Source organism: Chanodichthys erythropterus, chromosome 14, assembly GCF_024489055.1.
Source record: "Chanodichthys erythropterus isolate Z2021 chromosome 14, ASM2448905v1, whole genome shotgun sequence".
NCBI lineage: Eukaryota > Metazoa > Chordata > Actinopteri > Cypriniformes > Xenocyprididae > Chanodichthys > Chanodichthys erythropterus.
In genome coordinates, this window is record NC_090234.1 from 20,968,538 (window position 1) to 20,983,780 (window position 15,243).

Here is a 15,243-nt window from a genome sequence, read left to right on the forward strand (position 1 = left end):
AATAAATAAATAACCGCAAAGCCTCATTCACTTCCATATTTGGGCACCCGTCCGAAAGTGGAAGTCAGTAGGGGAAGGGCAAACTCTGAGTGCACGCGACCAGCACCTGAGCTGAGCCTGCATGAGCGGCACTGGAAGGAGATTGTCGCGGTTGTCGGGTGAGACGACGTAACGTTGTCGGAAAGGTGAGTAAGGTTATAATCGTTAACGAAAACGAACGAAAAAACGAAAACTAGGTGGGTTTAACTAACTGAAATAAAAATGAAAACGAGGCATTACAAAAAAACGATAGCTAACCAAAACTGTAATGTGTGTTTGGCAAAACTAACTAAAATAAAATAAAATTATAGATTAAATGTCCTTAGTTTTTCGTCTTTGTCAATGTCTTTCAAAGAGCAAACGTTCAGCTGCATTTCATTTTCCCGCGTCTCTCTCACATACTCACGCGCACACAGCCCCTCCCCTCCGTGCACACCTCCATGAGAACGAGTGTTGGAAGCAAGTTCGCGAAAGGTTGGTATCTCGTGAAACCTTTACACAATCACACATTAAGAAGTGGTATAAAAATATTTTTAATTCTGAATATAATTTTGTCCGTGTGTTAATGTCGACCCGATAAGCGATTGCTAGAAAGTTAACGACGCAAGTTTGAGGTAAAATGCGCTTGGGTTGTCGATGTCAAAACACTATTTAAGCTGTGATTCAAGTAAGGAATAATTGACGACGGGCCGTTGAATTATTAGAAAAATAATGCACACCTGAGGTGGTGATTCGGTCACGACTCGAAGCGGAGTCAATTATTCCGCTTATACCACGGTTACCACACCTCAAGACATCGATCCGATGATAGGCCTATATTTAAAGGGATTCGTTCGTTTTTTTTACTTAATTGCTATTGTGGTTAGGACTATTTATTTCATATCTTATGTTATTCTCAGTTCTTCATATAGCCCGTGAGTTTTTAAAAAAAAATTATTTATTGTTGGTAGGGGAGTGCCCTTTTTTTAGGTCAGAGCAACTGCCCCTCAAAATTCCTGTGCATGTCCCTGCCTGTGTCTATATAATAAAAATGTCTTTTAAAGGCACAATATGTAAATTTTCACCGCTAGAGGTCGCTTATTCAAAACAAAGGCATAGCTTGATGATGCCTTGATTTCGTGGAGTTATGGGAGGTTTTGTCTTCATGTCTACAGCTGGTGGAAAAAAATCAGATGGGACTCTGGCAGAAATCATATTCATAGATGAGCTAACGTATTAAAGATTCATCAACAGTACTGTAGTTTGAAGCAGGGTGTGGCTGAAAGCCGTTGGAGCGAAACAAGGCCAAAGGAATGATTGCTAATGAGAGACGAGTGCGACACACGTCTTGAGAGCAGTGGAGCCTTTATTATGCCACAGTCACCGCTTCTGCTTCTTCCGGTCATGTGTATGTAAGGTAACACAGCGCTGTTTTATCATATTAGATACATTTGTGTGTTAAAAGTTGTTATAATGCTACTCTGTGCATTCACTCGGTGGCTGCTATTAGACTTTTGTTGCACACTGCAGTAAGCTAGATCAATATTAGACATGGTAAAACATGGTACTCACTGTAAATCAAGAAAACGAGATTTAAACATTAAGACTTACTGTGTTCAGCTGTAGAACAGTGATTCGTTTTCTGTCAGTGAATATGTCCATCCAAACAGCTGCTCACCTGTCTAATAAAACATAATATATTAAAGCGTCTTTGGTGTTTCCATGGTTTAAACCGTAAATCAAGGGTAACGCGGGTATGATGTCATTGATAGGCGATGCACGGACATGGTCCGTGTCCTCCTTAAAATTGATTTTTTCTCTGGATTTAAACATTCTTGGAAACATTTGGGATAATGTAAGTACACAAGTCAACAAAACATTACATTCTTCCAGTGATTTTTGGATATTTTAATCCAAAAATCTTATATACTTTGATTTTAACAGTATAAAAAAACCTAGTTGTCTGAAAAAAAGTATAAACAGACTGTGAACTGCTCATTTATTAGTAGCCGGATGAAAAAATGTAATGTGTAATTAAGCACCAAATAGAAATGGTGAATATGAGGTAAAGAGTTACTCAAACAGTAAAAATTAGAAGATGATATAGCTGAATTCCTACCAGCTAGAGTAAATTTACAAGAGTAATGTCTGTTCTGCATGTCATCAGATACTTTTGAGAACTAAAGGGCATCATGCTGGGAGTGAAGACTAAAAAAAAAGTTTACCAAGGAAGTATTGCCCACCAGATGTTTCCTTTGACATGCCACAGTGCAGCATTAAATTGAGAACATATGCTGTCCACCATCTTGGACAGAATTAAGTAAACGGGGCAATCCCAGAGAGCACTGTGGTGAAGTCTTTACAACACTTGAATGGAAAACAAACTGTGAGAGCCATACAAAAAATACAAGACTGCCTTGGAGACGTGGAGTCATCATCAATACTATTCAAGTCTGAAATGTTATATTTTGGTGCCCATTTTCCTTTAGCTTGAGCACAGAAGAAAATGTGTTTTATTTATTCTGTTCCAACTGAAAAGATCATGTTCAATGTTCAAGCTAAAAAAAAAAACAATCTCTCTCAACACGTAGAACGGTGTCTAATCAGAGGGAAAGTCCACTGAAACTGAGAGCTGCTGAAACAGGTGGGCTAACATACACTTGACAAACAGGAGATAAGCATTCATTCCTCTGCCCACATGAATGCGTGTTCACCATATGTTCTGCTTTATCCAAGAATTTTAACAGTAACCTACGTCATTGCCTTAAATAAATAGTACTCATCTGTATTCACGGAGATACGGCAGGAATGATGAGGCAGTTCTGCCAGGTGAGGAATGCAGTTGAAGAGACTACACTGATTTTTTTACCAAGAGGATTAGAAGTAACCCCAAAATGAACCAAGAACATACTGAGAGTATTTAAAATGCCACATTAGTCATAAAAATAAAATAATAATTCACTCCAAAATTGTCATCCTGAAATCAATGCCAAAGACAAGGACATACAGAAAAAGTCAGATGGAAAGGAATAAATTAAAGAGCACTTCCAACAGCAGCTCTCTTGGAAGACTGCAAATGATGTTGATTAAGTACATGGGGAAGAACTATAGAGTCTTTTCAGTGTTTGTAGGCACATTAATGCTTTCTACCTATACTTTGGAGTTGCATATCTTTGCTCCCCCTGAGAATATATTCCAATTAACATTACTCATTTCTAAATGGGTTAATCTGTCTTCACATTGATTAATCTATTCAACTGTCTTGATATGAATGACTTGAATCTCTCACAATCTCACACAATGGAGATGCAACAACATTAACATCCATGTTATAAAAACACAGTTAGCCCTAAATGACCTAAACAGCAGGCAGGCCACACTAATGGAAAATAACACAGGGTGGAGGCTGCCCAAGGCCAGTGTCACCTGCATTTAGCTTCAAAATCTGATAAAAACGTGCTTTATTACAATTCACAGATGGGTGAGCAACACTCACTTTCATCCTCACATATTCATGTGCCTATAGGGAAAGGCATGACTGAAGCACAGCAAATGGAAAACACGCATAGAAAAGCCTATTCTTCCATTTGTTTATTTCACTAATTGCACATAGTTCTTACATCACCAAAAATGATTATATTGTTGAAACGACAGCACATTTAATTAAAATGATCATGACTGGCCAAACAACATGCACAGTTGAATGAAATGCACATATGACTAGCATTACATGCAAATTAAGCTTTCTTTCATTTTAATTGGATAAACACTGGCATGTAAATATCCATAAGAATCAAAACAGTTCATTGGGCAATATTATGATCGACGACATAACTGTCACTATACTAGACATAACAATAAAAAAAACTCCAACAAGACCCTGAAGGGACATCTAAGAGAACATCCATGGGTAGGAAATTGCAATTTACCAGCATTAACCTCCTGACATATGACTGAGCTTAATATATGACTCATCCAAGAGAGGCTGGAATGAATTTTTAAAAAAGTACTCATATTGGTAGGTGCATTCTATTTCAGAAGAAAACATTCATGATAAATCTTTCAAAAATGTATAAATAATTCAGGATCACTCCTGAACTCGGACAAAATGTTTGACTTCATAGTACATACAATGGGGTCCTGAACCCCATGGCAGCCTGTGACCTGTGACACATTGACCTGGGCAGCACAGATTCATTCTAGAAACAAAGGCGCCAAACGTGTGTTTGTTCTATCTAATCAAGCCCTGTCTTTGATAGCACAGGAAATGGGCAGATGGGAGAGTCTTTACTCTGTGAAAACAATCACTAAAGACCATCCAGATAGCACTGGTCCCCCCTCAGCAATGCAACCAGGATTTTAAGGGAGTTGACTATTTACTTGTACAATTTCCAGTTATCTGTAAAATAAACAAGACATTTGAATAAGAGCTCCTTCCAAGGGAATAAGGGACTGTGGTGCATTTGATGTGATAATATAGAGTTATATCACTTGTTCAACTTCAAAAGGCCCCAAACAAAACGTCTCTGGACTTTTGGAATGCTCTTTTCACTTTGTTGTAATGTTTGGGACATCCTGAGGCAATACAATACAGGCAATATAAACAGGATCTCAAATAACATAACTGCTATAAACAATAATGATTATAATTTTGAGAAAAAAATAAAAAGTAATAATTTACCTTTTATTGTGGAACCCTACAAAATTTATAGATGTTCTTTATATATAATCAATAGATTTTCTTCATAAAAAAGTCTGGCCATATTATAGGGTGACAAAGCCAAGATTCATCAAGCTCAAATTGTGAAAAAATGGCTGGGAGGGAGCATGAAGAATCATTTTCACAAATGAATTAACAGTCCAGACCTTAAATTCATTGAAAATCTTTAGGATGTGCTGGAGTAGACTTTACAGAGTGCTCACCTCTTGCACTGTGATGGAAATAACATTTATTTCCATCAAGAGGTGCATTAGTTTTATGGTCAAGATCTTGTATTGACAATGCCAAGTCAAGCAAAGGAACAAATCCACAATGGATAGGTTTCTTTTCATTTATTTTGAACAGACAGTAGTGCAAATTACAGTTTGTTACACCTAGTAAAATTGAGTCCCTCTTAAGTAGTTGGTACAGTACAGCCTTCTGTATTAAGCACTAAGCAGTAAACAGAATGTACTATTTTTTGACCTAGACTGATAAAAACAAAAGGCATTTGGTCACAATCAGCTACAAAACCGAAAAGCATTGTGTGTTATTAAAGTACAAAATAAATACAGGGAGTGCAGAATTATTAGGCAAGTTGATTTTCTGATCATATTTTTTTTCCAAGCACATTTTACCAATTCCAATCCACATCAATCTTAATAACTACTATTAATATTGTTTTTAATCATTTATAAGTGATATATAATTGTTCATGAAGGCTGGAAATGAAGAATGCCCTATATTCAGGTGTGCAGAATTATTAGGCAGGTTTTCTTTTACAGATAAAATGAGCCAAAAAAGACATTTAACTCCGACATAAAAGTCAAAAATTATTAAATACTCATGAGAAGGACGCAATACTAATGTAATACTAGAAATTGCAAAGTTAAAGCATGACCATTGGACAGTGAAATGCTCATTGGGTCAGCGGGGTCATACAAAAACAGCTGGAGAAGAAAAGACACGTTAACTGCAAAATAATTAAGAATTCAGGTGAAGAATTAAGTGTGAAACCATCAGGAACCCTTTAGTCTCCAGCGCCACCATTTCCCAGTACTGAAACCTACCTGGAGTCTTCAGAAGTGTGAGGTGTCAGGATCTCAGAGACTTAGGTTAGGTGAAGAATCCTAAAAAATGACCCGCTCTTAATAAGAATCACAAGCTGAAGTGTTATAAAGTACATGAAGACTGGGTACATGAAGACCAGCACCACATCCTCTTGTACCACTGTTTGAAGAATTTATCTTCCAGAATCTGGCAGTAAGTTTTGGAAGATCATTTAGTCCATCTCTGCAAGATGGACATTTCAGGATAAGAGATGGACTAAAAGTGAACTCCCACACCTTACTGCCAGATTCTGGAAGATAAATTCTTCAAACAGTGGTACAAGAGGATGTGGTGCTGGTCCTTCAGGAGTCACTCTCAAGCTGTCTGTCTATAAGGCCTATAAAAACCCAGTCTTCATGTACTTTATAACACTTCAGCTTGTGATTCTTATTAAGAGCAGGTCGCTTTTTAGGATTCTTCACCTAACCTAAGTCTCTGAGATCCTGACACCTCACACTTCTGAAGACTCCAGGTAGGTTTCAGTACTGGGAAATGGTGGCGCTGGAGACTAAAGGGTTCCTGATGGTTTCACACTTAATTCTTCACCTGAATTCTTAATTATTTTGCAGTTAACGTGTCTTTTCTTCTCCAGCTGTTTTTGTATGACCCAGCTGACCCAATGAGCATTTCACTGTCCAATGGTCATGCTTTAACTTTGCAATTTCTAGTATTACATTAGTATTGCGTCCTTCTCATGAGTATTTAATAATTTTTGACTTTTCAGTCTGAGTTAAATCTCTTTTTTGGCTCATTTTATCTGTAAAAGAAAACCTGCCTAATAATTCTGCACACCTGAATATAGGGCATTCTTCATTTCCAGCCTTCATGAACAATTATATATCACTTATAAATGATTAAAAACAATATTAATAGTAGTTATTAAGATTGATGTGGATTGGAATTGGTAAAATGTGCTTGGAAAAAAAAAATATGATCAGAAAATCAACTTGCCTAATAATTCTGCACTCCCTGTAGAGTAATAAAAAAATAAAACTTGCATCAGGAGTGTTACAATTTGCTCCACTTAAACTATATTTAAAACATTCAAAGCTTAAGCCCAACCCTCCTATATCTATTTTCCCACATTCCGCTCTGTTTCGCGCAAAGTTGAGATTGTGAATCCCAAAGTATGTGACTGAATTTCGTCATCAGAAGAATACGCACACCTCTGGATTTTTGCAACTGTGCGTATTTGTACGCGCAGGTCACTCATGCAAATTAAATTAAATTGCCACAAGGTGGCAACCCTGTCCTAGGGGTGTCGATTCACAAGGTAGTCAAAGAAAAACTGCATAAACAGAACAGACTGGAACGCATGCAAGCTACAGCGACAATGGAGGCCTACATAGATGAGAGATTGTGCGAAGAGTAATCTCATTTGTACAACTCTAGCATGAAAGAATATAAAGATGTTTACATGGGTTGTAACGGGTGGCGAGAGACTCCTCAAAACGGCGCATGCGTCAAAAACCTGTGTTTGCGTACTAATCAAATAAAGTATACTTTCCAAGGCTGTGTGTTTGACTGTGCTTATATACTAGCGTAGGCGTAAAAAGATGAAGTATACCCAGGGCTCGAGCCTTTCAAAGTATTGTTCATTGTCCATGAGCGCAGAAAGGAACATTTGAAGCATACGCACTACCAAGTGGACTTTGTTTTCAAGCGTTCAAGTCATATGCATATGCACTGTTCATGTTCTGCTCTTTTTCTTGTTGTGGTGGTTAGCAAACAGTGTTATATTACTGCGTGCGACCCTGGATTGGAGTGTGGATCAACATGAACATTTACTAATGAATAACTGATACTGATACATTTTTACCTGTAGTTTATCCAACTTGGGGGGGAAAAAACGTGCAGTTAGTCCTGATATACAGATATAAATATTGATGTCTTTCTTGTACAAGACGAGTCAACAATATTCAAAAACCAGGAAGAGGAAGTTAATGTGACAAACCCTCGAAGACATTCAGAAAAAAGACAGATGTCCCCTACAGAGGCAAAAATGTGCATGGCTCCCAGGAGGATATATGATTTCAATTAGTTTTTATCCTTGCAAGGGCTGTTGGGTGATCTGCTCAGTTTTAACAACTTTCACATGGTACAACAAGAGACCTTTAGTCAGAGAATGCAGAAATGAGATTATGCAGAGATTCCCATAAATAGCAAGACAATGTACACATTACAGCAATACAGACACAAATGCACACTAAATGCAGCACAAGTACAAGAATGCCAGTCTGGAGAGTCCTATTTTCTGACCCGCCACAAATTATCCTATTTGTCCAAATGAACGGATGAAATATAAGAGGTGCGGCACTGTAATTTTACAGTTGACGTCAAGAGATGTGAAAATGCGTCAGATATGGACAGCACACATAATTAAACCTCAGCCATTTTCAAAGTGACTGAAACTGGGTCCCACAGCAACCGAATTGAGGTTGTTATTGATCCATAACTGTTCCCCCCACGTTTGCACCCACAGTTTATTCTGAAAGCAATAAACACAGAGTTCATGCTGTTGTCAGATGTTTGACCTATGCATTCTGAGAAATTGTGGCTCTCTCTCACACTTCCCAGGAGAGTCCATAGTGGACACAACAAGGACAGGTGCTGTTATTTGAGAGCCTGGGGTGTATAGGCCACAGCTGTGAGCGAAAGAGCCCAGTGAGCATGCCATATGCCTCTGGGAACATCCTGTCGTAGTTGTCTGGGCGCAGCATGAGCCAAATTAAACTCAGACAGCCAAAATGTTAGCTATATTACAGATCCATTGCATTGCACATTCTGGGTCAACTGAAAACAGCTGCACTGGTTCAGCAAAACTACTTGTGTCATAATAATGTTTTAATAAAAATGAAAAAAAAAAAAAAAAAAAAAGAATAAGTTAATTAATAATATAGATATACAGGGGTTGGACAATGAAACTGAAACACTGGCCAATATAGTGTTGGAGATTTCACGCCTATATATGCATGGCCTGGTGGCGGATCTTCACTGATTTTACATTCCCTCAGTAAGATCAGAGTGTGAAGGTTAAATTAGCAGAGCAAAAGCACAGCTGTACATAAAATATTGTAATCCACACAACATAATGGAAGACATGTCCGAGTTCAATGAAATTGTTGGTGCGCATCTCGTTGGCTCATCTGAGATCAGGACAGCAAGACTTTGTGGTGTATCAAGACCTGTGGTATCCAGGGTAATGTCAGCAAACCTCCATGTAAGACAAACCACATCCAATAGGAGTAACTGTTGGCTCAAGAGGAAGCTGTCTGAAAGGGATGTCCATTGTCCAGGTACTAACCTGGATTGTATCCCAAAAAAACACAGCTTCCCAAATCACTGCAGAAACAAATGCCCATCTCGACTTTCTTGTTTCCACCAAAACAGTCAATATTCATGATCGGGTTGCTGTAGCCAAATCTTTGGTCACTTGTGCCAATGACAAATGTCGGTTTTACTGATGCCAACAGTGCAAATCTTGGGCTGTGGACAAGGTGAAACATGTATTGTTCACCTTCACTGTCTTCCCCATATCCGTGGAAGTTACAGTGTGGACCAGATCCAAAGAGGCTTAACACCAGACTGTTGCTGCCCAGAGTGAAGGGTAGATCAGTGATGGCTTGGGCTGCAATATCATGGCATTCCCATGGCCTGCACAGTCACAAGATCTAAATATTTTTGAGCCACTTTGGTGTATTTTGGAGGAGCGAGTCAGAAAACATTTTCCTCCTGCATGCATCACATAGGCCCTGTTTACACCTGGTATTAAAGGGGCTATATGTAGGAATGACACCCAGTGGTCGAATAGGTACTGCAGTCCAAATTCAAAATATTGTTTGCCCCGCCCCTTTGTTCAAAGACGCGGGTGGCCAGCTTGAGGACACGCGACAAGAGGGAGCGCAACTGACAGTGAAAGCTGAGGAGACTTACACACTGTAAGCTGATGAGTTGTTTTATCTGTGTTTTAATATGCTGTCGTTCATAGAGATTTTTAGATGGATGCAGAGGCTTTTTGGTTCAGGTAGAATCTGCGATTCTCTGACCCAGTTTGTTTGCTGGTTTCCATGGCTGCAACCTGAGATGTCGAAATACTATTGGATAAACTGGCAGCACACAGTTTCGCACAGACCAAAACAAAGTAGAATGTCTGGCTGTAGCGTTGTTTTTCTTTGAAACAAGTAGGTGAACTTAGCATGTTTCCTAAATATCTGCAAACATATTGGGGTATTTTTATGCTTTATTAAAGTGAAAATCTTACAAATAGCCCCTATAAGATGCATTCTGGTTGATACAATCACAGGTGGATGATGCTAAACACAGGTGTAAACAGGGTCTAAAATGTTTTGAACTTGTCCACTTTTGACCATTTCCAGAGGTAGTTAAAAACACATTCCACTGGATTGCTTTTGTAGTGTAGACAATCATGTAGTCAAATGCATTTGAACAGACACAAAAGACCACCTACTCTCCGCCTACCGACTTAATGCGTAAACATTATGGGAAGCACGCTAGTCAGATGGGATTTAACCTTTGTCGGCTAGAGAATCAAGTTTGGTTTGAAGATGAAAAACGTACCAAGCACAATGTTCACACTCACATCGTTTGGGGTTGTCTTACAGCTATCAGAAAAGAAACAAAAGTTGCTCCTCACCATGTTTTTCCGTCATCTCCAGGCACATTCATATGTAAATTGCTTGAGCTTATTTGGTCAGTAGATCGAAAGAACTGAAAAAAAATAAAAATAAAATATAACATTCCTCAGTGAAAAAAAACTATACTAAAATTTAATACATTTATTTAATCCTGAGTATACTACAAATCCATTAACGTATTTACTGACATATCGCTTGAGACTTACAGATATAAATATACAGTAATTAAACATTATATGGTGTATTTCTTTATTTCACAATGCACATTTCTTACTATTAAACCAAAAATGTGTTTTAATATCACTATTAGTAAGGATAGTATGATCTCTGTATAATATCAGTCTTTAAATGCAAGATATTTAAAGTGTACCTAAAGTATACTTGCAGTAGTTCCATTTTAGCAAAATCAAATATACTAAAGTATATCTTTAGTTAGACCTCAGCACTACTTCCGCATATTTAAAGTACAAAATTAGTTGTTCCAATTTAGCCGACTTTATGTACACCAATTTAGTATACCAAAAGTACACTTGCAGGGTATTTATATTAAGTACATAAATATGTAAAAGTATTTGTAGTACACTTAGCAAAAAATAAATGTATTTCAAATAAATTTTGGTATTTTTCACTAGGGTTAACCCGCCCATAGACCATCACTCTGAAGAAATTAGGACAGAAGTGGTTGACAGTGGACAAAAAAGACGGATTAAAACACCAGGTTTAAAGGAGTATGTCTCTCCCTCTTCTACTTGTGATCCGATCTACCAAAACGCATCTTAATACCAAGTGTAAACAGGGCCATAGTGACCTGGCCACTGTTCCGGAGGAGGAATGGTTCAAAATCCCTCTGGCCACTGTGAAGGACTTGTATCTGTCATTCCCAAGATGAATTGTTGCAAAAACACTATACTAATAAATAACTGTGGTCTAAAACCAGGTGTTTCAGTTTTATTGTCCAACCCCTGTACATAATTACGTTTAGAATAAATACTGTAAGTAAATAAATAAACAAATGCTTATACAATTCTTAAATGGTTATGAAATCTCACAAAAATAATATTTAGTATTATAAATAGCCATTCAGACCAAACCCAGCTATTAATGGTAATGCAGATGGGGTCATTCAGCTGTCAAATTTACATGCAAAGTCGTTCCATTACTGGTGCCAACATGCGTCAGACAGTGAGCTTGGTGACGATTGCTGGGGTTAGACGCTGCGTAGAGACAGGTGTATCATATTTGACACTCTTTAATGGGAAGTGAGAATCCCAAGATAAAGCCAGGACATAGCTCTGGGTGTCTGTAACCAGAACTCCTCTCATATGTGATTCAGTATGGCTACTGAAGCCTTTGTGCAGGAGGTACATCATAATGCCCTTGTGCATTTAAAAGGCTGGTGGGAAACAGACAGAAACAGAAGAACAGTCTTCTGTAAGGTCCTTGAGAGTAGCCTGAGCTACATTAATGTGTCCTCAATGACTCTAAAATAAACCTGTCAAACACCCACTGAGATGAACTCATGCCAATGCTTCCTGCAAAGTAAATCCATTAAAATGTGCATTACTAACATAGACAATGTATTCAAAAGAACCTTGAAATTGCTGGTTGAATAGTGCATATTTGTTTCTCTGGGTTTGTTGCATGTAAAACAGATCAAATTAAATCTTTAAGATTGACTGTCCACACTGTAATGTTGCAAGTGATGAAGTCAGATCCATTTGTTCAGATAGTGTGGTTAATATCCTGTATATATCAATACCAGTTGCCATAGTAATGATATAAGTGACAGCAAGAGACATGAGGGAAGCTGTCATTGTGAAAGAGGATTGAAAACTGAAATACCACCACTTCTTATGCCCATCATGATGGTGTTGAACTCATCATCCTTTAGAAAACATATGCAGCAGGAGCATTTTACATATTCTACATCCAAAACAGTTTACTTTTTTACCATTCAACACAGAATAATTGACACATGGAGAGAAAATGAGACACTGCATATCTAGGCTACTTCATATCCCAAGTGAGAGAAAAAATTCTGCTTGATATACAGACTAACATTGGAAAGAGCGATTCATTGAGAACTGGTTTAAAATAACCAAATCACAGATTCATTTGAATTATCATTTAAAAGTGTATTTAGTTCAATTGTCCCAATACAGAATTTAACATTTAATTGCTGTAATATTTTTTTTTTCATTACATATCATTATTATAGCCATTCATTATAAAGATGATGTAAACTTAACATTTTTTTAAGGTTCAAATGTCACCCTTCTTGTGAAAATTCCCAGGATCACCACACATTTTCCACCAAAATACACTTTAGTCAATTAATAATATTAATGTGGCACTTTCAAACAGTAAAAAGAAGCTTATTCATCTTTTGCTTGGTTTCCTTATTGTGGCATATACCACATTTTTACAGCACCAATAGCTATAGTGACTATGGTATTTTGGTGGAAACTATGGACACTATGGTAATTTTTGAGTTTTATATCCAAAGTTCTCCAGTGGAATGCTTTACAAACACTTTGCGAATCAGTTCATGCGAATCATTCAAAAGAACTGGTTCAGAGGAAAGACTTGTTCATGAATCACTAGACTACAAACAACTAAACGGATTTGAGTCGGATCAGCCAAAACAATCAGATTTTTGCCGCTTGTCTGAACTAAGCCATAGTCTGTAGTTGCTCAGACCCTAATGAACATCAGTGTCTGGATGCTGAGGCGAGAAATGGGATGCCTGTGGGGATCCTTGCATAACTGAGAGCTGGAGAGCTGTCAAGTACATTTGAGTGCTCTCTCTCTCTCTCTGTGTCTTTCTTTCTCTCCTCCTACATGGTGAATGAAACAGAAGTCGATGTGCTCTAGATTTGTACATGAATCCTTGAATCCACTCATTTTTAATGAATTGTGCTCTGAAATTTGTTATGATAGTATCAGCTGAACCCTTAGTGGGATAAAAAAAAAGTGGGGCAATTCTTGTCCAGAAGAACTTACAACAATTACTACATTTTATATTTCATAGAAAGTCTTACTTTAGATTTATCTTCAGATCTACCCTTTCAGTGTTTAGGTGGTATATTGTAAAATCGAACAGTGAAATTAATTAAGTGCAATTAGCTCAAATAACAATGAAAGTTAATTGTACTTAATAGTAAAAAGTTGTGTGAACTCCAACTTGTATTGTAGTAAGCTGAACTTAATATTATTAAGTTACAGCAGATTTCTCTAATTCTCCAATTTCTCTGTTTAAATAAATGCTGAAATTACTTGTTATTTTTTGCACAAGATTAACATAGGGAGACATAAATTAGTGTTTAAAGGGTCATGAACTGTGTTGTTTTGTTGTTTTATAATGTTTGCTGGTGTGCACTTACAATGTTAGTATGCTTTTTACATTAAAAAAATCATAATTTAGAAATAAAAGGCATTTCCCTACCCTCTTATTTGAATGCTCTGTTTTAAGGGGCATGTCTGCTGTGTAACACCTGCTGCTGTGATTGGCTAACATCTTTGCCTATGAAACAGCTAAGTAGCCTATTACTTTGGGGCTATTTTTACTATTACAGCTCTCACATTTTTACTAGCTCTCTCAAATCATAAAAAATGCTGCATAACATTTATATCTGTCACAGTCACTATTTGTCTCACTGTCCCTGAATTCCATTTCCCAGCATTCCTCCTCTTGCTCACCTGGTCACGTTCTGCAATCACCTGCTCCTGATTACTAATCGCCATCACCTGTCAGCACTCATCAACACTGCAGTATTTAAGAGCACTCTTCACCCTAGCACAGTGTCTGGTCTCGTCGCTACTATGCTGCCAAACCTGACCCACTTACCATTTGTGTCTTACCTGTTGGTCCAGCATTTCCTCCGTGTTATCCACCACTGCAGATCTCCACCGTCTCCATGCTCCACAGTTCCCTCTGGACTATCAGCTTCAGATAAGCCCCATATGACTTTCCCCACCTACTTTCCTGGATATTCCTGTAATCTGTGTTTCATCGTTGTTGTTCAATAAACCTGCTGTTCATATCACTTACCTCTGTGTCCTGTGTCTGGCAGCTGACAGAAGACCAGACCAAGCAAAGATGGACAGCAATGTAATTGAAGTGTGAGACTGTGTGGGACAGATCGTGGCGGCAGTGCAATCCAGCCGTGATCTGTTTTCCTACACTGAAAAATTCTGTCGCCACTTCCAGAACAGCCCCTTGGAAGACAAGACCATCAAGGCACTATTTAAGATTGGGGTCAACTATGTTGATTCCCGGGAACTCCCTTATCTTGCTGGGCTGGACTGGAGAGAGGCCATCTCCATATGTTGGGACAGCTTCATTCCCCCATATGCTTTCCAGCCAGCCCAAGAGCTTCTTCCCAAGAGTGCTGCCGCGCCCAAACCCTCAGTCAAGATGGCTGCCGCCATGCCTCAGTCCTCTCCAGAGAGTATGGAGGACCTGTGGCTGATTGACTTGTGGTCAGAGGCGACTCCCTTCCTCGTCCCAAGGCAACTCCCTGCCTCGACCAGAGTCCAGAGGTGACTACCTTCCTTGTTGAGAGCCTAGAGATGGCACCAGTCCCTGAGTCTGCTCGAGGGTCCGCTCCAGTCCTTGAGGGTGTTCAAGAGCCCGCACCAATCCCCAAGCCCACTCCAGTCTCTGCTCCTGCCCAGAGACCCATAGCTCCTCCCAAGATTTTTTTTTTTGGGGGGGGCTATATACCCGTGGCCATAGTGGCACCACCATGGCACTCTGAA

General features: G+C 38.5%; 1 protein-coding gene across 2 annotated transcripts in view; it reads right to left on the reverse strand.

The window, feature by feature from the left end:
- Nucleotides 1–15,243, reverse strand: part of si:dkey-10c21.1 (uncharacterized) — a 70,999-nt gene that overhangs the window by 6,161 nt on the left and 49,595 nt on the right. For both annotated transcript variants that reach the window (XM_067409351.1, XM_067409349.1), the window contains exon 6: nucleotides 1,630–1,700. The gene's annotated coding sequence lies outside the window, so the exon portion shown is untranslated. The remainder of the gene's footprint in view (nucleotides 1–1,629; nucleotides 1,701–15,243) is intronic.